Raw genomic sequence first — 26,788 nt, forward strand, 5'->3', positions numbered from 1 at the left:
CCTTATTTTGTTGATACCATTGTCATTCATATTCATTTGTTCTCTGGCGTGTACTAGGAGATCGATGTCTTTTCACACCACTCTTGTTTCTTCAATTGCTCAACATTTCTACGAAAAAAGTAAACACGATTCAAATTTTGTTCTCCAATTCCCTTGGAGGTTAGTACATACTCTTCCATTTTTCATAAATCTTTAAAACCTATCCTTCCAAAATTGTAAACATGAACTATACTTCAAAACAAAAAAAAGGCCCAACAAAAAGGCCTTCTAACTACAATGACACAAAGACAAAACCCATATTTCAAAAACTATTTTCCTAAAAAAAAATGTAAACGTTACATACACCTTATAACTCAATAGCACAACCAAGCTAGCCATAGAAAGACACAGAAATTCAACATGCCCATATTTCATGGAACAGACTTTAAACGCATAAAACAACGATCTCCTACAAAAAATCAAACAACTTACATAAAGAAATCACATAACAATATATTTAAAACCATATGCTTCAACTATTTTAGTTCAAACAAAACCAAGCTATGTGAATTATGAATTCTTAGCAAGAAAACTTTATGTCACAATAAGTAAGAAAACCATTTCTTTTTCACTGTTTACAGAAGACAAAGATATACGAATTACAGTGTAAATTTTCAAAAAAACTTAAAAAACGAACAAATTTTAAAAAAACACACAAGCAAATTTAGCATAGCTATCTCCTCTGTATTAGTTCGAAATGCAATTACAATCATTTTTTAAAAATGTCTTTTGTTGAAAAAACAACAAGCCTTTTACAATGTCAGATAAAAAACACCTTCAAGCCTCTATGGCTATACCAATATATCCATAGGCAACGTAGGTATGTCAAGAATAGAATATGCGTTTGGAATAATTGAAAACACATTTCCATTTTCAATCAAATCATTGAAATCTTCAACATTTTCAAGGCCAAACTCGAACGCCTCCACCACGGACACACCATCAACAATAGTTGTTTCACACAATCCTGTTGCCAAACCATACACCTTTAACAATGTTTCCGAGGAAGCCAACATAAGGATGTTTTCTTCAACTATGCTTAAAGGAAGGTAACCTGGACATTTACTATTTATATCCCCAGAGATATGTTCGAGCAATGTCCAATTGAACCCCCAATCATCCTCAAAGTGTTCCAAGCTTTGCTTCTTTCTAACAAGACCAAATTCAAAATTGTTTATCTCCTCAAGCAACCATGCAGAGGTGGAACCATTACAAATAAGTGTATTTATATACAACCCTAATGACATACAACATATGTCAACAATAGGAACAAATGAAAATCCCCAACTATTTTTGTTTACATCCAACCAGTAGATAGTGAAACCATATATAGGGTAATCTTCATAATCTTTGTCTAGATAAAGCCAAAAAAACTTTCCGTTGAAGAAGATAACCTCCCTTGGCAGCGTTACACCGCCATATGGAAGTTTCGTCCTCTTCCAAACCATGTCAACACTGCTACAAATAAGAAAATGTGAATCCATTTTTGCTTAAACATGTTTTACCATGACCCATTCATATTTCTGTTCCCCACATCTTTGCAAAAAAAAGAAGAAGCTGTGTTCCCCAAGAGTAAGAACTCAAAGGTTTCTAAAGGTCTTCGTAAAAGGCTTGACAATGAAATAATTTTTTGTATGAAAATAACTTCCAAGCATGCTAAACAAAATCATTAACCGGGCCACCGTGCATTGAATTCTGTAACAAGAACGAAGAAAATGGAAAACCATGGAAAACAACCGACCCCTATTATTAAGGAAAGATGCAACAAAGCACTTATGGGGCAAATGAACCGGGAAAGAAATAAACCGATATTCTTTCTCATCAAATTGATTGCAATTGGTGAGGAAAGTGGGGTTCTCCAATGGAAGACACCATTGTCTACAAACCAACTTAAATCTCATCGAGACCAACAAAGGAAGCCAATGAAACACAAGATTGATAATATCAAATGGGATAAATTCCCAAATAGATGGATCCATAGTAAAAGCAACAACTCTCCCTCGGAACAAACGAAAAACTGCCCTCTTTACTGCAAATAAAAAAACAAAGAAACTCGTGAATAACAACGACCACAATACAAACCCATCACATTAGCCAACAAAGAAACCATATTTATCCCATAGATTACCAACACAACAACCAAAGTTTCTTCTTGATTGAAAATACCAACAAAACAAAACATTTCACACCAAATAAAAATTTCCCAACAGAGCATCGCTTGTCAAACAAAAATGAAACAACCAAATGATACTATCAACTATTTTTAATAAAAAAAAAACAAACTTGTACATATATAAATGTCCATGTCATCCATACCAAATATTTATTTATTAATTACATAAAAATTAATTAAAAAACACAAATTTTAATTATTAAAAATATGGAGAAATGTCAATGTTTCTATAAGATGGTCTACTTATTTTTTTTATTTTAAAATTATTTTCGAATTTCTCCACCAAGGTATTATTTTTCAATATAAATTGCACAAACCATATTTCAACCAACAATAGATTAAATTAAAAAGAAATAAGTATTTTAACTAAATATATTAATAATTAATATATTGTTTTTGTTTTCACAATATTCTAAGCGTAATCAATTGATACTATTTTTAATATGTTGTGTTTTGTGTTTTTAATATTTTAAAAGCAATGGATGTCGTCAAAGATATTTTAAATGGTTAAAGTAATCATGATCATCTTTTGCGTAAAGATAGAATAACTTTATAGGAATGTTTTAATAAAAATTCAAACATTTAGTTATTTCAACCAACAATAGATTAAATTAAAAAGAAATAAGTATTTTAACTAAATATATTAATAATTAATATATTGTTTTTGTTTTCACAATATTCTAAGCGTAATCAATTGATACTATTTTTAATATGTTGTGTTTTGTGTTTTTAATATTTTAAAAGCAATGGATGTCGTCAAAGATATTTTAAATGGTTAAAGTAATCATGATCATCTTTTGCGTAAAGATAGAATAACTTTATAGGAATGTTTTAATAAAAATTCAAACATTTAGTTCCATTAGCTAGGATTATTAATTAGTTTTTTTCTTGAATATTAAGGTCGAAAAGTTTTACTATTTTTCTTCACATATACCAATATAAAATGGTATGTAATTTTATATTATAGAAGATTAGTTTTTTCAACTAATAGACATTGGAATGGCCTTGAATTTAAATAGATATTAGAATTTAAATAGACATAGTAAATCTTTGGATTAAAAACACATTTCTCCATTACTTAAAAGGGTTTTAATATCTTGTAATTAAATAAATAGAAATTATAGTCTTTATTTGTGTTCAATACAGGAATGCTTTGATGAGTCTATATGGGGTGGTTCAAGTGGCGATCTCATTGAATGAGAGATTTTGGGTTCTAATCTTGTGCCACCCTCTCTCGTAACCAGGTAAATGGTGAATAATAAGAGAGTCCTACCAAACTTACAATGTTTTTTATAAAATTCAATATGAATAAAAAAACATGTTTAAATATGTTTAACACAAAAAAACTATAATAATTTTATCTTATAGACTTTAGAGAAAAAAATAACTAACATAAATATCTTCTAGCTAGATAGTAGATAGTTCAGCATTGAACACATAGAGAAAACACATTTTAAAATAAAGTAAAATCCACAATTTAAACATTTATTTGTTAAAAAGAATTTAAATTTTAAAAAAAGTTATTTAAAATTTCATATTAAAACTAATTTTCTTAATTTAGAAAAAAACTATGGGACAATTCAAATCCCATCATGTGAGTGATTTAAAACAAATAATAATGGTTAGGCAAAGGGTCCACCCCTTCCTTATTATGCTTTTATTGTCTCAGTTTGCCATTGTAATGTGTGTTTAGTGTGAATATTGGTGGGTGATTAATGATATTATAAATTCCACTATAGTAATTGGCATCATTTGAGCTAAAAACCAATATTATCTTACATTAATATTTGCTTTACAATTAATATTTTAAAATATAAACATATTATAATATTATAATATTAATTAAAATATATTAATATTAATTTATTATTATTATTATTTATTTATTTATTATTTTTTTTGTCCGAGGTGGAAAAACCTATCAACTCAGGGGTTAAACAACCAGTAATGAGGACAGCCATCTCTGGCTGCTATCCAGGTGTGCTAGCTTGACTCATCACTGTCAATAGGAAAACCAGGCCACCTGTAATAACCCGCTGGTGGTCCGTAAGGAAGCAAGCTTCCACTCCTGCCAGATGCCTCTGGGTCTTGGGCCGTTAACCTGTTCCCTTACCTTCGAGGAAAACGGGTTCTTAGCCAGCGGAAGCAATTTTACGGCATACTCCAAACCAAATTTATTAATTTAAACATTAATTAATTAAAATATTAATTTAAAGATTAATTTAAAATACTAATTAAACACACGATATTTCAACGGGCCCTCGCAATTTTCCAAAACCCGATGTGCCTGTCTCTCATGTCTCCACCTGATCCTCCCTGCGTTCCCGCCGTCCACCTGTTCGCAGCCACATCCGACGGTCCTCACGCCAGACAGACGCTTGACCTCAGCCTGCCCAGTTCCCCCCGCCACTGCCTCTAGCCATTTGCAATGTTGCCCAGTGGGAGCAGACCAACCCCTCCTGCCGACGGTCGGGATTTTGGTCTAGCCAGACTAACCATCGATTTTGCCTGTACGCGGCCGACTCAAGGATTTTCCTTGTTAAAAGGCCTTCCGGCCACACCACCAAGGGTTTTTCGCAGGTAGGGTTTCTCTGATCCCGAAATTCCACTTCTTCCGCAGCGTCGCTTTCCAAACCACAGCAAGCCAGGGTTTCCGGCCCAGCTCTTCCTCGGCGCTGTCACTGCACTAGCATGGGCAGCCGAGTCACGGTATCCCCATGTTAAAAGTCCTTGCGGCCACACCACCGAGGGTTTGTCGCATGCACAGGTTTTCTGATCTCCACACTCCACTTTCTCTCGCAGTCTTAATCTTTAAAGCATAGCAAGCGACAGTTTTCGGACCAGGTCTTTCCTAGTGCAGCACCTACACCAGCACGGCTCAGGCGGGTGCTAAACATGTATACCTTCAGGCCCAGCCTGACCGACATCTGGCTCTATACATAATTTTACCACGAACCTGTTTTCCCATACATTTTTTTTCCTACTGCTAACGGAGTTTTTGCCTTTGTCTTCTGCAGAGGAGTTGTGACACGGCTGGCACGAAGATGGATGGGTATCCACCGCAGGGCTCCTTGGCATCGATTTCCAGGTTTTCCTCCATTGCCAACGGCCACCAAGAAGAGCTCAGACTTATAGGGTTTTTAAATTCCGCTTTCTTCCTTAGGGTTTTTTTTCCCGCATTTACTAGGCAGCCTTTTACCCTCGCGCTTTAGCCCCGTGGGCGTTTCCTTCCAAGGGTTTATCGGACCCCTGGCCGAGGCTGCAGAAACACACCGTCGAGCCAAATCTTTTCTCACCACTCTAAATTCTCCTCGTAAAACACGATATGAATGTTTGCATTGTCCCCTGCAAGTAAGATTGTTTCTCGAAGTTTTGAAAAATTGCATATAAAAAAAATTCTATTAATTTTTTCCTTGCAATTTAGAGACTCTCGAAAAAAAAATTCAAAAGAAATTTGTCTGAAAATATTTTATTTTTCTATCTAATTCATTTCTACCACAACTCTTTTCTGTTTGGCATGCATTTAAATTGTTTTCATAGACAATTGGGGCCTCTCAGCCCCCAAATTTCTTTATTTCTAGAGAAAAAGGAAGATGCATTTATTTTTTCTTTTGCGAATTTATCAAATATGGACATAAAAAAATTTCCCATTAATTTTTGTTTTTAGTCCAGAAATTCTTTGCAATTTTTTTTTTCCTGTGAAAAAAAATTTCACCTCAAAATATTTTATTTCTTAATCAAACAAATTGGCACCGCAACCATTTTTCCTTTGACATGCATTTAAATTGTTTTCATAAACATTTGCGATGCATTTAAATTGTTTTCATAAACATTTTCCATGCATTTAAATTGTTTTCATAAACATTTGCCATGCATATAAATTGTTTTCGTAAATATTTAAATTGTTTTGATAAACATTTTTTCTTTGCCATGCATTTAAATCGTTTTTAAAAATTTTTTTTTAGCAGTTAACAAATTGTTTCAATTTTATTTTTTTCGTTGTCCTCTCAAAGTAAAAATGTCTATCCAATTTCTCAAAATCGATTTCAGAAAAACTCTCTACAATGTAGAAATTCTTTACAAATTCTTTCGAGTTTAGATATTGTTTTTTTTGTAGAAAACAAAAATGCAATTTGTTTTCAATTTTTAAAAAATAATGTTTTCCTGGTTCTGTTTTCTAAAGTTGTCTCTCCAATTTACAAACAAATGGATATAAAAAAAATCCCATTTTTTTACAAACAAAAATGCAATTTGTTTTCAATTTTTTAAAAATAATGTTTTCCTTGTTCTGTTTTCTAAAGTTGTCTCTCCAATTTACAAACAAATGGTTATAAAAAAATCCCATTTTTAGTTCACAAATTGTTTTAAAAAAATTTCATTGACCTCTCGAAGTAAAATTCTCTTCTCCAATTTATTAAAATCGATTTCAAAAAAACCTCTGAATTTATAACTTCTTTACAATTCTCCTCTCTGTAATTATAATAAATTTATATTTATAATTTCTAAGAAGGAAAGATATATTCTTAATCGTTAGGCTAGCCTAAATACACATAATGATATATATTCTATATTCTTCTATCTAACATAAATAATTTAATTTAGTTCACTTTGTGAGCTACCCACAATAGCATTGTGATGTTTTTCCTTTAAAATTAAATTTCATAACCACATATATATAGTACTTCCTCCTTTATTAAAATTAATAGAATCTCTTAATATAGCATATATGCTTTTAAATATATTTTTGTATGAAATGAATGATCTAGTTGGAAATATTGGTGATGGAAAATGTAAACTAAAGTTGGTTGAAAAACTACATTTTCACATTTTAGCATACTCAACCTTACCTCATCACCTACATGAGGGGGTTGATCATCATACTCCACTTGACATCATCACCTTTTTAGCATACTCAACCTTCATACTCAATTTGACTTCATCACCTTTACGAAGGGGTTTGTAGCATCATCATACTCAATTTGACTTCATCATCTTTACGAGGGGTTTGTAGCATTATCATACTTAACCTTATCTCATCACTTTCATGAAGGAATTCATAGAAACATATTTGATAAAGGAGGAGGTTCATTATCATACTCAACCTTAACCTTATCTCATCACTTTCATGAAGGAATTCATAGAAACATATTTGATAAAGGAGGAGGTTCATTATCATACTCAACCTTACTCCATTAATAGCAACACATCTAACTTTGTCATGGATGAAGAACTTGATAATTATTTTAGTACACTTAGTGTTACCTTATTACTTTGAGGAGAGGTTTTTAGCAACATGTTTAATTTTGATTTATTTATTTTATTTTTTTAATTTAAATTTGTAATAGATTGAATATTCATTTATAACCAAGTCAAAAATAAAAATAAATTGTTCATAAAAAAATGAGTAGCAACTTATATCTCTATGGATAGAGGATTTTGACAACTACACTTTCACATATTAGCTTACTTAGAGTTACTTCTAACTTTCATGTTGTTAACTTTAAAAAAACAATATATTTAACTTTGTGAAAAAAGTGTCCTCAAGAGCAATGAAGTTGAAAATAAATTGTTAAAAAATCAAGAAAATCCCAAAAGAATAAGAAAACTAAACCAAGTGTAAATAGTCACATATGTATGGTGATTTGACTAAAATGAGATTAAAAGACCATTGTTGATTTTTAACAGATTAATATTTTCAGTCATAATGAAATAAGAATAGTTAGGAAAAGGTTAGATTAAATTAAACAAGAGAGATAGCAGCATAGTCCTGGCCTCTTTTGAATACCTTTTTGGTAGTTATCAATAGGTTGGCATGATTAAAGACAGATATAGCAGCATAGTCTTGGCCTCTTTTGGTAATTATCGATATGTTGGCCTGATTAAAGACAGTGTGGGATATGTATTTTGTCATTATTTGAAATTGCTCCCATTTTCCCAATCGTTCGTTATTCCTACTTCTGTACCATCCTTCCATACATCCCAGCCCTGCAAATGACTTATTTCGCACAGGCACTACTCTCCACAATGGTTGTCCTGCACTTGTCCTTTCTCGCATACATCCTAGCCCTGCAAATGACTTATTTCGCACAGGCATTACTCTCCACAATTGTTGTCCTGCACTCGTCCTTTCTGGCACTCGTGACCGATTATTTTAAATTTGTCGTTATTCCTCTTTCTGTACAATTCTTCCTACATCCTAGCCCTGCAAATGACTTATTTCGCACAGGCACTCTCCACAATTGTCCTGCACTTGTCCTTTCTCACACTCGTGACCGATTATTTTAAGTACACAGCAATTTCAAATTTCAGTGAATAGAAAAATAGGTTGACATTGTAATAAATAAAACCATTTTTCAAATTTTGCAGATGTTTCCATCATGCCAACATCTCAAACTGTGATAGGAGGAGCCAACTTTGCAGGGTATATAAAGGTTTACCTATAATTATATACTTGTCATGCTTGTGGCCACAGTGGCAAATGATCAACTTCAATACCTCAAGTGATCGGAGGTTCAACCAAAACCCTTCATTTACAGTTCTCTCTTACAATCTATTAGCAAACCTCTATGCTACTTAAGATTGGCATCAACCTTGTCCTTTGCAAGCACTTGAGTGGGGATATCGGAGTCATAATTTGATACAAGAAATATTGCAATATCAAGCTGACAATATGTGTCTACAAGACGTGAAATCCGACCATTACATGGAGTTTTTCAAGGAAAACATATCTGAAGTTATGTTTCTGGCTTTTGAAGACAAGAAAAAAAAGTCCAAATCGTCATGTTGGCATACTGAATACACATATTCATTCTAAACCTGCTAACAGTGATGTCAAACTATGCCAGGTCAATTACCTATTGACTACTCTAAAAGAATTAGTTTGTAAGCAAGAAAAGGTGATTGATCATATTCCCTTGGTACTCTGCGGAGGCTTCAACTCTGTGTCAGATAACGTTGTCCACTCGCTTCTATCAGAGTCCTAAGATTTCAAAAATTATAATCATCCGAACATGACTGCACTTGAAGCACTAAGAGTATTAAGGATCCATCTCCAGTGTCCATGGATACTTGAAGAACAAACCAACCATGAGGAAACAGAGTTTTCATTGTAGAATCAAGGTTCTCTCCTCCAAGGAGAGATAGTGAGTTAGTAGTTTGGAAGTCTAGGCATGCATCATTCAAGGAGTTTAATCATTGATTGTTTTTTCCAGCTCATCACCACCAGCAATCCTATAGGGTTAATTAATCGGAGCTTGGTCCTCAGGACCCCTGGTTTATGTAGAGTCAAAACAGAGCCTCTCGGCCATGTGAAGGTAAGGCTATTATGTTTAAACCCCTGACCTTTCTAAATATGAATAAGACAGATAGCTTATAGAGAGAAAATGTGAAAGTATGGAGGTGCAAAAGTGCAGAGAATGTAACAAGGGGCAAGTTCTCTTTAATGTTAAGTAACAGGAGAGAATTTAATGTCAAGGAAGTCTTGCAAGGAAGAGCATTATTGTGTATCAAGTTTTACACGGATAGCTTATAAAGAGAAAATGTGAAAGTATGGAGGTGCAAAAGTGCAGAGAATGTAACAAGAAGCAAGTTCTCGTTAATGTTAAGTAACATAAGAGAATTTAATGTCAGGGAAGTCTTGCAAGGAAGAGCATTATTGTGTATCAAGTTTTACTAGTTTCACATCATAATTTTGTGTGTGATAATGAGAATTTAATGTCAGGGAAGTCTTGCAAGGAAGAGCATTATTTTGTATCAAGTTTTACTAGTTTCACATCATAATTTTGTGTGTGATAATGCACTAACTGACGTTATGATAGTCTGACAAATTTATTTTGATTTACCAAGTGCCCACGATCACATGAAGATATTTGGTAATCTTTGCTCATTAGAGTTGGCCACCTCGCATCTTTGTCACGTAAATCAAGATTGACATCGGCCACCTCAAGGGAATCAACATCGATTCAATCACTACTCATTGCCAAATTGACTACACTTTCAATGTTGCATGTTGTGTTGGCTTTCAAATCCAAGAGCTTTTGAGGGTATTGCAAGGGCAAATTTCTCCAAGGCTCCCCAGACAACTTCGATGGTTGCGAACAAAGAATTTCGCAAGACAACTTCAATGGTTGCGAATAAAGAATTCATTGCTCTAGGCCTGTCGAGGAGAAGGCAATGTTCAATAATTACCCTTTGCAAATTAATAAGAACTTAGCACTTGAAAAATCCAACACATTCAAATGGGGAAGAAGAACAAATGATCTTGAAAAATCCAACACATTCAGATGGGGAAGAAGAACAAATGATGCCTAATTAATATGTAATAATTAATATGATTAATTAATACGTAATGATTAATATGATTAATTAATATGTAATGTTGCACTAAAAAGTGTGCAGAGGGGAAATGTGTATAAAAGTATGAAATTGGGAAATGTGTCTAAAAGTATGAAATTAGAAATGTGTGGAGGGGAAATGTGTGTAAAAGTATGAAACTAAGAGATGTGTGAACATTGTGGAAAAAAGTTTGTCTTTTTCGCTCCACACATCCATTATTTCACACAACACTTTTTCTAGTAACACATTAAAAATACACTTCTTCCGATTAATTAATATGTAATTATTTCACACAACACTTTTTCCAGAAACACATTAAAGATACACTTCCTTCGCGAACACATTAAAAATACACTTCTTCCGATTAATTAATATGTAATGTTGTGCTGAAGAATATGTATTGTTGTTAATATGTAATGTTGTGCTGAAGAAGTGTGCGGAGGGGAAATCTGTATAAAAGTATGAAATTAGAAATGTGTAGAGGGGAAATGTGTGTAAAAGTATGAAACTAGAGATGTGAACGTTGCGGAAAAAAGTTTGTGTTTTTTGCTCCACACACCCATTATTTCACACAATACTTTTTCCAAAAACACATTAAAAATACACTTCTTCCAATTAATATGTAATGTTGCGCTGAAGAAGTGTCAAGGGGAAATGTGTGAAAAGTATGAAACTAGAGATGCGCTGAGGGGAAATGTGTGTAAAAGTATGAAACTAGTAATGTATGAACATTGTGGAAAAAAGTTTGTGTCTCTTGCTCCACACACTTATTATTTCACACAACACTTTTTCCACAAACACATTAAAAATACACTTCTTCCAAACACATTAAAAAGACACTTCTTCCAGATATCTTAATAGGTCTTTTGACGACGGAACTACTTATCGGAGAATGGCAAAGGAAACTAGTGGTCGAATGACACTTAACACTTAACCAAAAGAGGATTACGCACCCTATACCGATATCGGTATGGTTTTCCATTAATTCATAGAAGATAACCATCAAAGAGCAGCTCTAATGAAGGTAAAATTTTGAGAAATCTTTGTGCTACAGTTTGTTTGGTTTGCCAGTATGGTTTTCCATTAATTCATAGAAGATAACCATCACAAAACAGCGCTGATGAAGGTAAAATTTTGAGAAATCTTTGTGCTGCAGTTTGTTTGGTTTTTTGTGAAGACAATTTGACTCAACCATAGAGATACTTCGACAATTTGCCAACTCATTAGGTAGTTGCATGGTGCATTGTGAAGGGTATAAATATATATAATCAACACATATGCCTTGGAAGAGATTCCATAATTATATTTGAAGGTAGCTTTGAGTTTCATGTGGTATTCCAAATTCCATGGTAATCTAATGTTGTAGGGTCTGAGTGCGGTGTGGTTGGCCACAAGTCTAATTCGTTGAATGGTTATTTATAAGATTTCTATTTCTTTTGAATGCCTTTTGTAAGGACAAAGATTAGTAAAGTGGTTCTTGGTTAATTCTATATTGGCATCTTCATTTGTTAATGATAACACAACATGGTGGTGCCAACTTAACATAGAATGAACCTATGTTGTGCCACGTGGTTTAGAAATATTCAACCTTAAGGAGATCCAACTTAACATAGAATGAACCAATGTGGTGCAACATGGTTTGCAAAGATGGAAGTAGTCAACTATAACGATAAGAATAGAAAAGAGACAGTTGGACATAACCAATAATAGGATTTCCAAAATAAGATTCCTAGCTTTCATGGGCAATGCATCCAAGGATGTATATTGATAATATTACATTTTTAAATTGTGTTAGGCTTTTCAACTAAGTTTAAATGACTAAGGGAAAAATGTATAAAATCCATTGGATGGTTTTTCAACTAAGTTTAAATGAATAAGGGAAAATTTGTATAAAACCCATTGGACAAGTTGGGGATAAGTTGGGGAAAAGGGATTAAATTGCATTAGATTTCTTGACTAAGTCTAAATGATCGAGGGAAAAATTACATAAAATCCATTGGATAAGTTGGGGAAAACAGATTAGTTGATTTGTTGGGTTATTGGATAGTTGAGATTTTATTGGTTGGTTGTTGGTTGCATTGTTATGTCAAGACTCTTGGATTTGATTAGATTTTGGCATTATGTTGTATTATTTATGACGTGTTGTTTTGTTACTTGTAGATATTAATGGAAACTTACCTTATACATGGACTCACCTAGGTGAGAACTTGAGACCAAAGTTGACTGAAATAATTAAGCTTTCTTATGGAGGAAGCATACAAAAGATAAATTGTCTATGAAAACCAAATGCATAAACAACCAAGTGAAATTCACATGAATATGTAAGCCATGAATTAATATTGGATAAACTTAATGCATAAAAACATAAATTTATTGATCAATCACCTTAGGTATATGGTCTTCAAAGTTTGTAAGCTAGAAACTTCAAAAAGAGGTGAATTGAGTCTATAAACTCTTATAGAATAATAGAGATATATTTATGGATCATGTAGTGTGAAACCATTTTCTCATAGATATTACATGTATTTATACAAGTTCTAAGTGACACTTATGTGGCCAACCCAATGTGCTTCAATTAAAAGAGCAAAGAATAAGACCAACAAAATTCTTGCATGTGCCTATACTAACTGCTCAAGTTGTGGTCATCGATACAACATGTATGTTGAATCATCCAAGTGTCTTTTGACATGTATGATTGTCGATCCTTGTCAAAGGATTTGTAATTCAACTAAGTTGAGGCTACATTATGGTTTGACCAAGTAGTGAGTTAAGGTTTAATTGAGGTTTGATTTGACAGTCAAGGATTGACTGAGGCTTGACAAGATAGTTGAGGGTTAATTGTGATTAACCCAAGAAGTCTAATGACGACTATGGACAATTTGATTTAATTCCAATCGAGTCCTAGGATGGATCAAACATTCCCCCTTAACTGGAAATGGTCCCTATTACATAAGTAGATGAAGAAACTTGTGCACTAATTTATTGCTTGTGTACCACTTACCCTATGTGATGAGTTTCCCTACTTTTCCCACTTAAAATAAGATAACTGTTTGCATTTTTTTGAGGTGTGCTTACTATCTAAGAGGGTGTCAATTGTAAGCGTATCTTAAACATTTGGGTGTATTTTTTCTTACTCTTTGGGCTACAAGTTAGTATGTTCAATTTATTCTATATGAGCCATGTGTGGTGGGGGTGAGAAAGGTTGGTTGAAATCTACCTAGTGACCTTGTGGTGAGGTTTGTTTTCAAACAATAGAAAGATTAAAGTGGAACAAAGGGAGTTTTAGATAATGATGGGAATAATGGTTGTAAGGTATTTTCTAAGGCATGAGGATTATTGGTTCATAATAATGAGCTGCACAACCATGTGGCCTAGCCAATTAGGTTAATGCAAGTGGAGCCATGACCAATGAATGCGGGAGCTGATGTAACTCAAATAACATAGGGAAATGGGTAGTGGAATGACCGTGCACATCACAGAGTGCATAAAAGAGTGAAATCCTCATGTAAGCATCATAGTGTCTTATGGGTAGTATGGGCTAGTCTCGTGGTAAGGGAAGCCTTTGAATTACTTTCTTATACAAGGCTTACTTGATAGTGTTGGTGTCCTATGTAGATATAGGATACTAGGTGATTATTCATCCAAAGGTAGGATGGGAAGAAATAATTAAATAGGTGGTGCAATGTGGAAAAAACAGGGTATAGGAAGTAAACATATTAAACAAGTATCCCTAAGGTTAACTAAGATGGGTGAGGTCACAACAATCTCGTATGGTGGGAAGAAAAAGGTACCAATTAAGATCCTCTAGATGTATGTTCACCATAAGAGGGGGCTTGTTGTTGGATGGATGTCCATAGTTGAAAATGACAAGGAAGCAAAGAGAATGATAGCTTCATTAGTCAAATAAAGCATCGCTTTAAAGGTGAGTGGTGCAACTGACATGATTTAGGTCACCAAAGGATGTAATGGTACAAATGAGAGAAGATCCTACGTGAGGGAATTGAGGAGGTGTGCTATGATATGCCCCAAGTAGGGTTGATACTTTCAATACGATGGAGGTGTTTGTTCACCCCTGCAATGGTGGGAAATCATTGTCTAAATTTAAGGGTGGTCTGAAGTCGCAATATTTTACATTGATCCAAGCTAATGATTTTTCATTTATGGGGGAATATCATTGTGTGGTAGGCTAAGGAATCCATCTCCTTCATGGCGTACACATAGTTGCATCCAAGGATAATGTTGTAATCAAGCAAAGAATCAACAACTTCTATATGAATCAAAATAGTTTTACCTACTAGTTCAACTAGGGAATTTTTAAAAATACTTTTAGGTTGGGAGGTTCACATGTCATAAGTGTTGAGTGTGATGGTAGACAAGATTAAATACGGGGATCCCTACTTTAACTAGGCCATGTTAGGCATGACACAAGTAGAACCACCTTTGTCAATGATACACAATGTATGATAATGTTTTTTGTCATGGCTAATATTTTAAATGTAACTAATAGGGGGATCATTGACTCAAATTTGTCTAATTCAATGGTCATCAAGAATCAATTTGAAGAATCAATATCTCTGTAAGATAATAGTAGCTCCGTCCATTAGAAAGGAAAATTTTGAAATACCTTTAGTTCTAACATGGAAGCAGGTGACTTGGCCTACTCATCCACGATATTGTAGATATGTGTGGCTCTTGCATGTGGGTTGACATGTGTAGTTTGATGTAAAAGAAAATTTGGTGCATTCAATTTACAATCAACATTAGGTTGAGAGGTTCACAAGGTGCCACTATTTAAAGGTTGGGTTGTTATTTTTTTATGACTTTGGTAGCAACAGACAGGTGTTCTAGTCATAGATCATGTCTAAGAGGATAAGGAACACGAGATCTCTAGTAGAAAAGGTTTTGTGAGATAAGCTTGGGAAACACCTTAATTAAATTAATTTTCCATAACTAAATATTTCCCAAGTCTAACTTAGGAAAAGTGGTAAATTAACGCTGATTAATTAAGGTAGATTTATTTTTCTTTAGAGGCATTGGTTGAGAGCTAATAGTGCCTGATGAGACTCCAACAAAAGATTATAAGAGCAAGTTGAAGGGGCTTGGAGAAGACACAAAAAACATTTGAGTAGCGTCAACCACCCAGTTACAAGTATTCAACAAGGCGTAATTGAATTTAGGAAAGCATCAGAGAGTGACGGATCAATAGATATTTGGGAGCAGATATTTCGAAGGAATATATCCTCAATGTTTTCAATGTCTAAGAGGTAGGAAAGTGGAGGTTCAATTGTCTACCGAGGAGGTTATACAAAGTAGTGTGAATAGCCAGAAACCCTTGTGCGAGTTTCTAAGAGAGACTCATTTCAGTTGCCAATAGCTAGATCAGGGTCCAGAAGGCAAAGTGAACTGTTCCAGAGGCAAAGGGAGGCTAGAAGTCTCACCTAGAGGCAAATCCAGGGCTATGCAAATTTTTAGACATCATATATGTGCATTTCTAGTCCATGGAGAGAGGTCGAGTCAGTTTGCAAAGGGAGATATTTTATCTCTAGTACATTTTTTGAGCTTTGATCAGTAGATTTCCTGAGTTTTTCTAGTTGGGAACCTAGTTGTAAAATTTATCAAATTACGGAGTAAGGTTTTGGAGCTATCGCTGCGGCCCTGACCTAGCCGGCGCTGCGCAAAGCTGTTGGTCGTCTGGTCCCTGGCTGCTGCAGAGGGCCTGCACCCTCCTGCTATCTCGCAGATCTGCACCTCAGAGGCTGCTGCGTCCCCGCGTTCAGGTTGAGGATCTCTTTAACGGAGAACATGGACTCCAATGGGGGCTCGGCTTCCCCCCCTGCGGAGGTCCTGGCATTCAAAGCAATGATCGAAGCTTGCTCGAAGAGAGCCCCATCGGTGGCTCAGCAAAAGTTCATCAAAAGGATGGATAAGATCCCCTCAGTTGCCCTTTCAGAGGAAGAGACGTGTAAAGCAGCACTAAACCTGGCAGAGAGAGGTCTTATTGGACAGTTCACAGGCCTCTGGCCTTCACCAAAGTCAGTAGAAGATTGGGCTCAGAGAAACTGGAGCCCCCTGATCAAGGAGGGCGTGAAAAGATACTTCGTCTTTGTGTTCGATAATCCGGAAGATAGAAGCCTAATATTCAGAAATGGGCCATATTTTATGGGACCGCAAGGCCTGTACCTGAATAAATGGTCCCCAGACTTCGACCCTACCCAGGACGTCCCCTCAGCAGTTCCGGTATGGGTGAGACTTCCCCACTTGCCTCTCCACTGTTGGAACCAAAAATCCCTAGAAAACATCGGTAATGCATTGGGTAAATACATTGACAGAGCTGCAAGAAAAGATCAGTATTCATGCGCTCGAATATGTGTTGAAGTCGATCTGGAGGAGGGGTTACCGGAAGCAATCAAACTTACAGTAGCAGGCTGGGAGCACATCCAAGAACTGGACTATGAACAGCTTCCGTTCAAATGTAGACACTGCCATGAACATGGACATTTCGCGAAGCATTGTAAGAAGAAGGCAGAAGAGCAAACAGACAGACAAAAAGAGGAACAATGGACCCTAGTTCAGAAGACAACAAATCCAAAAAAAGGCCCAAGCAAAGGAAGGACAACAAGGATGACAAGCAGCTCAAAACCTATCCAGGAAGAGGAAACAAGGATGCCAAGCAGCTCAAAAATCATCCAAGAAGAGGAAGCAAATGTACAAGGGACATCAAGCGCACACATCAACCCAATAGATCTGGAGCATGAAGACCTGGTGCATGTAGAAAGCCCCCCTCCAAGTAAAGAAAGTGAGAAAGAAAAGCAGATCGAAGCCACTCAGGGCAGTTCGCCCAACCCTTCATATGCAGATATAACAAGGAAAAAAGCAATAGAAAGTTCAGAAACTTCAGAAGATGAAGCCTACGAGCGTCCTACCAAAAGAGCTGGCAGGAAATCCCGGAAAGAAAAGAGAGAAGAAGAGGCCGAGAGACTTAAAACCCAAGGGAGCCAAGCAACCATAGAAATGACCATTGGGCGGAACACCAGGCCGAGACCTTCCAAGGGAGGTCCCACCCCCTCATCAGGTAAATAATGAAATTTGTCTCTTGGAACTGTAGAGGGTTGGGGAGCCCTGCAAAACTAGAAGCAGTTAAGGATCTTCTTAAATCTGAACCCACAGACATCCTCATGCTCCAAGAGACTAAAATTGAAGGGCATTACCTTCTTGACACCAATAGACTAAGATGGAATAAAAATACAGGCAAGGCAGTTAGTGCAAGGGGAACCTCCGGAGGATTGGCCATTCTTTGGTCAGATAGCACTTTCCAGCTCAATAAACACCATGAAACTCAGCACTGGATCTACACAGATTTGACGCACAAAGTAAGTAAGTTGAATGTCTCTCTCTTCAATTTATATGTTCCGGTAAATTATGCAGAAAAAAGAGAATGCTGGTATTCTTTATCAACTTACCTAGAACAACAGTCTCCAAACAATATTATCATTGCGGGTGACTTAAATATAGTTCTGAAGCCAAAGGAGAAGAGGGGAGGCTCCAGTTCCAGAGATCCCATGTTGGCCACGGTGGAGGAGATCGTACAGAACTGGGATCTCTTAGACTTCCCTCCAGTACATGGACTCTATACATGGTCGAATAATCGGGTCGGGTCGGAACAAATCTCTGCCCGGCTGGACAGATTTATGATCCAAAGCGGTCTCTTGTTGAACAAAAATATCGCCAGCACCAAAATTCTGCCCAAATTGACCTCAGACCATAAGCCAATACAGCTGCTATTAGAGGACGAGGAAGATTTGGGCCCCATTCCCTTTCGATTCAGCCCTCTGTGGATTGAGAGGCCGGGTTTTTTCGATACAGTGAAAGATGCATGGGACAAGCCCATCATAGGTTCTACTAGCTACATATGGGAGCAGAAGATGAAGGCAACAAAACAGGCGTTGAAGGAGTGGATTAAAAAGCCTGCACCCAATCCAACCAATCAAAGGAAAGAGGCAACCCAGAGGTTGCACTCAATGCAAATGGAAATGGAGAATAAAGATATTACAGTTGAACTTCTGAATGAGGAAGTCAAAACACAACGCTCTACCTTTCAAGCCTTCCGAGCTGAAGAGGAGTATTGGAGATTAAAGTCTAGGAGCTTATGGCTAAAGGCAGGGGACCGGAACACTTCTTATTTCCACAAACAATACAGAGCTAGACTATCCCGGAACCATATAGCGGAAATTAAAACTATGGAGGGACAGGTCTACAAAGGGTTTGATCAGGTGAAAGCAGCCGCTGAAGCACATTTTAGGAATTTATACAATATTGGAACTCAAGCTGAAGAAGTGGAAATCAATGACTTTCTTTCTAATATTCCCCAGCTTGTCAATGATGAAGAAAATACAGTCCTATGCAGACCTATCACAACCGAGGAAGTCATCCAAGTGATCTGGTCAATGGAAGCCGATAAGGCCCCTGGGCCCGATGGATTCTCTATACATTTTTATCAATCATGCTGGGAAATTATCAAATTTGACCTCCTCAAGATGATCAAAGGATTTATGACAAAAGCTAAAATAGGAGGAGGTATCAAATCCACCTTCCTAGCATTAATCCCAAAGGAATCCAATCCAGAAACCTTTGCAAGATTCAGACCAATATCGCTGTGTAACGCTTCTTACAAAATCATAGCCAAGCTCCTAGCAAATAGACTCAAGCCTTTGCTCAAAAAGTTGATCTCCAGCAACCAAGGTGGATTTGTAGAAGGCAGATATATTATGGACAATGTCATTCAGGTCCAAGAGACCATTCACTCAAGCAAACAACGGGGCGAGAAAGGTATGTTGATCAAACTCGATATGGCAAATGCATTCGATAGAGTAAATCGTTTGTTTCTATGTAAAGTCCTGCTCTCTTTTGGTTTCTCTGAGCACTTTGTCCAGCTTATCAAAGCTTGCATAGAAACCCCGTGGATTGCCCCTCTCGTCAATGGACGCCCCACTAACTTCTTCCAAGCTCAAAGGGGCATTAGGCAGGGATGCCCTCTCTCTCCCTTCCTGTATATTCTCATGGCAGACTCTCTAAGCAGGAAGTTAGCAGTTGAAAAATCCGTCGGCTCCCTTCCGGGTCTCAAACCTTCTGAGGCTTCAACACCCTTAAATCATGCCCTCTTCGCGGATGATTCTCTGCTCCTCGGAGGTGTTTCTACCAGAATAGCGAAAGCATTTGACAATGTATTGAAAAGTTACTGCAGGGTGACTGGAGCTCTTATCAATGAGAGCAAAAGTGAAATATACAGTTGGAACGCGGAACAGCAAGAGATCACCTGCATATCGAGGATACTCGGGTTCAAAGGCCAGGCCGAGTGGGACAGCTTCAGATATCTTGGCCTTCCCATTTCCTCTGGAGCGAACAAGAGATGTTTGTGGACTCATATAATCAGCAAAATTAAAGCCAAAATCACAAACTGGGGCGGATATTGGTTAACAAAAGCAGGCAAATCCATTCTTATAAAAACGCAGCGGTCAACTCTCCCCATATATCAATCAGCATTTCTCCTCGTGCCCAAATTCGTCACGGACCAGATAGCAACCCTGATCAGGAACTTCCTATGGCAAGGCGGGAAAGGAAACGAAAAAAAGTTGCACTTAGTTAAATGGGACATGGTCAAGAGGCCAATAGATGAGGGCGGTTTACAAATAAGGGACCCCTCCTTCATCAACAAATCGTTGGGAGGCAAACTGCTTTGGAAAATAGTAAGCGAACCCTCACATCCAATCAGCATAATATTACAGTCAAAATACTCAGACAAAGAAGCGATAAGAAAATTGCAAATACAGTCCACAGCGGCCAGCTCGCAGGTATGGAGGCTATGTTGCAAGAGCAGCGAATTCTTCAAAAAACATATGTACAGAATACCCGGAAATGGTAAGTCCACACAACTTTGGAAGGATCGAATTATGGGGAAAGATCCGCTGGCGGAAAGAGAGGATATTGCAGAGCTAAGAAATTGGCTGGAAAGAGCAGGAGTTAACAGAGTATACGATCTGGCAGTTTGGGACGATCGTGGAGATTGGTTAAAATGGGACTTCCACGGAGTCCCTGAGCGCCTAAAGGATCAACAGATCCAACTTGAGAACCTGTTAGAAGACGCCACCCCAGACAGCAGATTCAAAAAGGATCGATGGGGTTGGGGAAAGTCTGGAAAATACACCTCAGCAGAGGGATATAAGTCTCTTCAGGGAAAAAGGATCAGCCATCATACTCCAGCCTTTTGGAAGCAGATTTGGGAGCCATTAGCGCTACCAAAAATAAATTTTTTCCTCTGGACCTTGGTACACAACAAGTTATTGACAGGGGACAATCTGACAAAAAGAAAGTTTGAAGGGCCCCATAGATGCGCTCTCTGTAGATGTCAGTCAGAAACTGCGCAGCACTTGTTTCTTGAATGCGCCTTTGCCAAGAAGGTGTGGGGACTTCTTCTCGACGAATTCCAGATCTCCCTTCCACAGCAAACCTCTGTCTCTGAGCTGTTCGCGACTTGGTGTGCTAGCTACCCCAAAGGCATCTTACCCAAGTCATTTTGGCGTAGGATATGGATAGCGTTGCCAAAGTTTGTTTGCTGGCAACTGTGGTTAACCAGAAATCAGAAGATCTTCAAAGAAACGCAATATTCCCCGCATCAGGTTGCAGCAAAAGCTAAGGCCCTTCTGTTGGAAGCAGCTCAGCAGCAATATAACAAAGAAGAACCCCTTCTTAGGCCAGAAGAAAAAAGGTGGCTAGCTATAGATCCGCTGCCCCGAAATTATAGAATCTCACCCCTGAAAGCAAACCTGGAATGGAGAAAAAGAGAGACTGATGACATCTTTCAAAGCTGGTGGAGGGCGCAAAAAGTAACTACCATTTTCTTTGACGGAGCGTCCAAAGGGAATCCTGGAGCAGCAGGTGCAGGCGGGGTTATCTACTTTGTGGAAGGGCCCTCCACTGTTTCCTTTGCATGGGGTCTCGGAGAGAAAACAAACAACCAAGCGGAGATTCTGGGGCTGCTAAAGGCATGTCACATTGCAAGAGAGAAAAGTGCTAAAGATATTCAAGTCTTCGGAGACTCAGAAATTTTAATCAAAAAATTAATCAGAGAGGAATACTTCAACAATGTAGGGCTCAACAAAGTATTGGATAGACTGAAGACGGTTCTACAGAGTTTTGACTCATGCAAATTTTATCATATACTCAGAAACTCCAACAAGGAAGCAGATAGTATGGCGAATTTGGGCAGCACTCTCACCAAAGGAATCTTAAATGTAAACGGGGAAATTCTTTTTCATCACTTGTGATCTGCTCCTTTCCAAAGGAAGCAAAAGTAGGATTTCAAATCTTGTAAGAAGGGCTGCCTAGGCAAAGTCCCTATCCATTTCTAACATATCAATAAAATCATCAACCGTTTCAGTTAAAAAAAAAAAAAAAAATTTATCAAATTACATGCATTGGTTTTCCCTTCGGGATTTTTTCCCATGAGATGGGAAATTGTCCAAAAACAATGGTGTCATTTTTATTTTGTGCGTGCATCTGTTTTTTACTTATGTATTTTTATTTTTGTGGTGTTTTTATGGTGAAGAATGCAATTGTGAATTATTTTATATTTGTCATTAATAATTAAGAGAAGACAAATAAATTACTTTCATATATGAGAATAATTTCCAGTTAATTGCATTCAAGTAATTTTTACATGGTATCAAAGCAATAAAGATCAGAGCATAGGATCATAAGCAAAAGGAAGTGATATTTTATAGTTTCAAAGGAAGATATGAAGTATTATTTCTAGATATGTGCAAGCCATCCTGGCAGTGCGAATTGTTGGATGCAGGAAATTGATTTCCAGTTCAGGGTGAAGGAAAAGTTTGATTTTCCTCGGGAACAGTAGCAACACAAAGTAGGATTGTGAAAGGGTTTCCAGTGTGTATATCAGTTAGATTCATGGAACATATCTAGCACAATGAATTTGCAGCAAGGGTTTTGCAGTTGCAGATCAGCATAGGGAAAGGAAGAGAAAAGCACATGAGGATTTCATTTCTCCATTATTCTCAGAGGCAGAGAAAGGTTGATTTATCTGTAGAAGACGACTAAATAAAGCAAATCAAATAAATATATTTCCTATTTCATAGATATAAAGTAGTAATTTCCTTTCCAGTTTCTAGATCTATTTATCAGAGGAGGTGTGTATAGCTTCAGAGATAGAGGGGGCGAGTATATTCGTCGGATCTATTTTGTGGGAGCATTTCTCAGTGAGCAGTGCAAGTTACATGATCTAATTTAGGGTGCAGGATCCAATGTGAGCTACAGAGGGGTGAGATTTTGTAGAGGAAGGTTTAGTCAGTGTTTATTGAGGAAACATAACATTTCCAGTGTGATTTTCCAGTTGGGGAATTGAGATAAAATTTCTCTAGTTATTTGAGCTATGGATATTTTCACAGATTTTCCAGATAAGTCATATTCAACTAATGTGAGTACCTAGTTTGACAGTTCGAATGGTAGAGGATCTTGTTTTAGTAATCTAGATCTGGATCTATCACCCAGAGGCAGAGTGAGTGGGCCAAGAGCATTACTAGAGGCAATTTTACTTGCAAGCAAAAGCGAAGCAAGGTTCCAGTAAGGGACAGGGCTTGAAAGGAGATATAGTGGCACTAGACCCAAGAGGAGGAGGAATACGAGACTCCAATGTGCTAGGACAAGTAGGGTTTGAGGAAGGAGAAGCAAGGAAATCTAGATCACAGTCAGGAGGACTTAATCAGTAGATTAGACCCGGTTGTTGAGAATTCTTCATATGGATCAGTAAATTTTCTACTGGAGCCTGAAGAAGTAGGGTAGCAGGAGGATCAAAGTTTCAGTAAGGTCCAGTTAGATACTTGAGAGACATTCCGGAGCCAAGGTTTCAGAAAAACACTCATGAGACAGTTGCAGATCCAGTTACAGTGATTTAGCAGATATATATAAGTTTGATACTAAGAGGGAATCTAGCTTCAAAGAAAGTAGCCCTATGGAATCTTGATCTTCAATTTTTGAGGTGGTTAGTACACACAGTAGTAATAATAGCAACAACGCAGTAACAATGTAGAGGCAACAACATGGAGGTATTAGTAGTGTGTGTAGAAAATCCTATAGATTCACAAGCTCATGCAATGTACTAAAACACAAGAAAAGAATCTACTTCTACTTTCAACCAGCGGAAGCTAATATATAGATGAAAACAATATGAGCAAGAAGAATTTAAATCAATGGCACATAACACAATAAGTTTATCTGGGAAAAGCCATTGCTTAAAATCCTGCCTATCTGTATTGCATCAATCATAAATATGAGTGAAGATACAAAGCTCGTTCTCACTAGAACAATTCAGCACAAGTATAATCAATCTCCCAACTCACAAGCAAGCTCAAGACAAACTCTAGCCTCTTCTGCTGCTCTCCAAGCCCCTATTTCCTTTCACAATTTCTAGAGGAATTAGCCTCTATTTAATGAGGAAATCGGTCTTCCATAACTGCACAATCCAAACTTAGGTCATGTTCTTGATTGCATGCATGATCTATACAACTCAGTAAATCATACAACTGATATTACACTATCCCTGCCCTCTAGTCTCAATTGGGTCTTTCTCAGAATCGACATGCATGAGTTTCTGATGAGGGAATCTTCAGCTAACTGGAGTAGCACTTATGGATGCACTAGTGCACTAACTAACTGTTAATCCTCTATTAGTTCCACAAACAATTAGAACTAATTTAACTAAACATAACTCAATAAACTGAGTTATCTAATTACAACTCACAATTAAACTCATCCGGGCCCCTAAAAATTAGGGAGAACATATACATGACTTCCAAAAGACTTCCTCAAAATTCCTAAGTTAACTAAGTCAACTAAACTTAGTTAACTACTACAAGTTACTATGAGAAAAGAATTACAATTTTAATTCACAATTTAATTCAAGGACAAATTAAATTGGAATTTATGGATTCTATTTTTAACATTTCTCCTTATTATTTTCAACACTTCCTCTCTCAACAAGAAATGAATTCAATTCGATCTCAATCTTGAACCTTTGGAATGTTTTACATGCAATAGTTCTCTTTAATGTTGTTCCTACAACAACTCTACAAACAAAAAAAAACATTCAACCTGAATTAGTATGATGCATCTACCATCTAAGTCTCTGACTGTTATTGCCTTTGTCGACTGAAAACTTTGCACTTCTGTTGATTTTACCTTTCTGCACTATTGTAAACCCTTATCTGCACTCTTCAGTATTTGACTTCTCTAGCCTCTGTCACTGTGATCTTTGACTGCATCAACCGCCATTGATTCCTCCTCCTATTATGTATTTTTGGGCTCCCGTAGCAAAGTATGATCCATGAGATAAAACCTCTTAATGGACCCTGCCCAATTTCAGCGCTCTTGGGATTATCACTTCACATCTCCCCACCTCAAACCTGGAGGTATGGCTGCATGTGCTCCCTCTACCCACTTGGCTTGAAATCTCCCCCTACTGGAGGTGTCTACATGAGTGGATGCCTCCACTCGGTCTCTTCTCAGTTTCTCCAATTGTGGTTGCTCCAAAATTGTCTGAAATCGCTTCTTCTCTGCTTGAGTGGATTTATCCACTCAGCGTCCTCTCAGCTTCTCTAATTGTGGCTGCTCCACAATTTCTCGAAGTTGCTTCTAAGGCTTCTTTTGGGGTTGCATGTTGAGAGGTAATTTACTCTCCTTCTCAACCACCAAATCTCTAACCTTTTCCTTTCTCTTCAAGGCTTTGCATGCATCTTGTACCTCAAGAGCATACAGGTTCTTGACCCATGCACCGATCTATTTCACTTATCCCGAGACGATGTATCTAAGGAAATTTTTCCCTTACTAAAAATCACATCGTTGCCACGGTCTTCTAATACCGTGACTGAAACAAGATTCTTCTTTAGTCCTGGAACATAAAACACATTTGTGATCCTGAGAGGGGAGCCATACTCCCTCTAAAAGGTAACCATATCGATCCCAGTAGCTCTATACCTCCTGTCATCTCCAAACTCTATGCTCTGCTTAAGGTCTTTCTCCTCAAAATCACTAAAGAGATCTTTATTCCTCATCATAAGGAATGAGGTAGTGCTGTCAAGATACCACACGCATCCCATGACAGTGCTGGCCATGTATTTAATGAGAGTGAAATCAAGTTTGAATTGTGAAGCTAGAGCTTCACCTGCTGCCACTACTGTAAGCTCCTTATTGCTTGCTTTCTTTTGTGGGCAGTTCTTGGCATAGTGCCTGTGCTCATGACAATGAAAACACTTTACTTTCATCAAGTCCATCTTATTTCTGCCCTCCTTGCCTTGGGGCTTCTTTCCCTGGGCCTTCTTTTCCTTACTCGCTAAGGCAAAATCATCTTCCACTTCCTTGTAAGAAGTCCCATCTCTAGTGTTTCGTCAAAACTCCTCTTGCACTGAATCCAACCACAATCATTCCCAATCTGGCAGCTTCTCCCTCCCTGTTGGCTTGTGGTGACCTGACCCAACTTCAGCGTTAGTTAGCCAAACAAATCCCTACACTACTGGCCCTTTTGGCATCAGCCCGCGGAGCGTGGACTGAAGTTTTACCCGAAGCAGTATGGGTGGATGCTGGAACCAAGTTTCCGCACCCTTGAGATGGTTGTGATGTCGGTTTATCCCAGGTATACCTGCCTATGTGCAGGTTTCTTAGCTCTTTGTTCCACCCTTCAGTACCTTCGTGAAAGGATACAATCGGCTTTCGCGCAGCCCTAACCTGGGGCTGATATACTTTCGCGCTACTAGGGTAGTGAACTGCAATATCTCCTGAACTAGGTTAAGTGTCTTACTTATCTTATTAACCGATCTTAGTTAGCTTCGCGTGAACAAATGTTATTACTTGCGTTTTCTTAACTAACACATTTACATACATTCGTGCATCATATAATCATTATAAGCAAAATTCATACCCAATATATCATATGCATAAATAGGAAATAAAGATGCAAAAATTATAGAATCATTCTCTTTATTGATAATTCCGGACAATTAAAAACTCGACCTGCCCTATGCACTCAGCTGCAGGGGTCCACGCACTCAGCTGTGGACTTCTAGGCCTCTGTGCACTCAGCTACAGAGCTTCTACCTACGCTACGACCCAAAACTTAGACTTCTGCATAGAGTTATCATTTTCTTACATGTTCGATCTTATTTTTTTAAACTACTTATA

At 37.3% G+C, this 26,788-nt stretch overlaps 1 long non-coding RNA gene across 1 annotated transcript; it reads left to right on the plus strand.

Annotated features, from left to right (window-relative positions):
• The first annotated feature begins 4,520 nt into the window (after positions 1 to 4,520).
• LOC149263992 (uncharacterized) lies at positions 4,521 to 5,713 on the plus strand. Its single transcript, XR_016250018.1, has 2 exons — positions 4,521 to 5,109; positions 5,230 to 5,713. It is a non-coding gene; the product is annotated as an uncharacterized LOC149263992 (long non-coding RNA).
• The last annotated feature ends 21,075 nt before the right edge of the window (positions 5,714 to 26,788 follow it).

This window comes from Pinus tabuliformis, chromosome 6, assembly GCF_031772625.1.
Source record: "Pinus tabuliformis cultivar Carrire ecotype Pingquan chromosome 6, CPIR1, whole genome shotgun sequence".
Taxonomy (NCBI): domain Eukaryota; kingdom Viridiplantae; phylum Streptophyta; class Pinopsida; order Pinales; family Pinaceae; genus Pinus; species Pinus tabuliformis.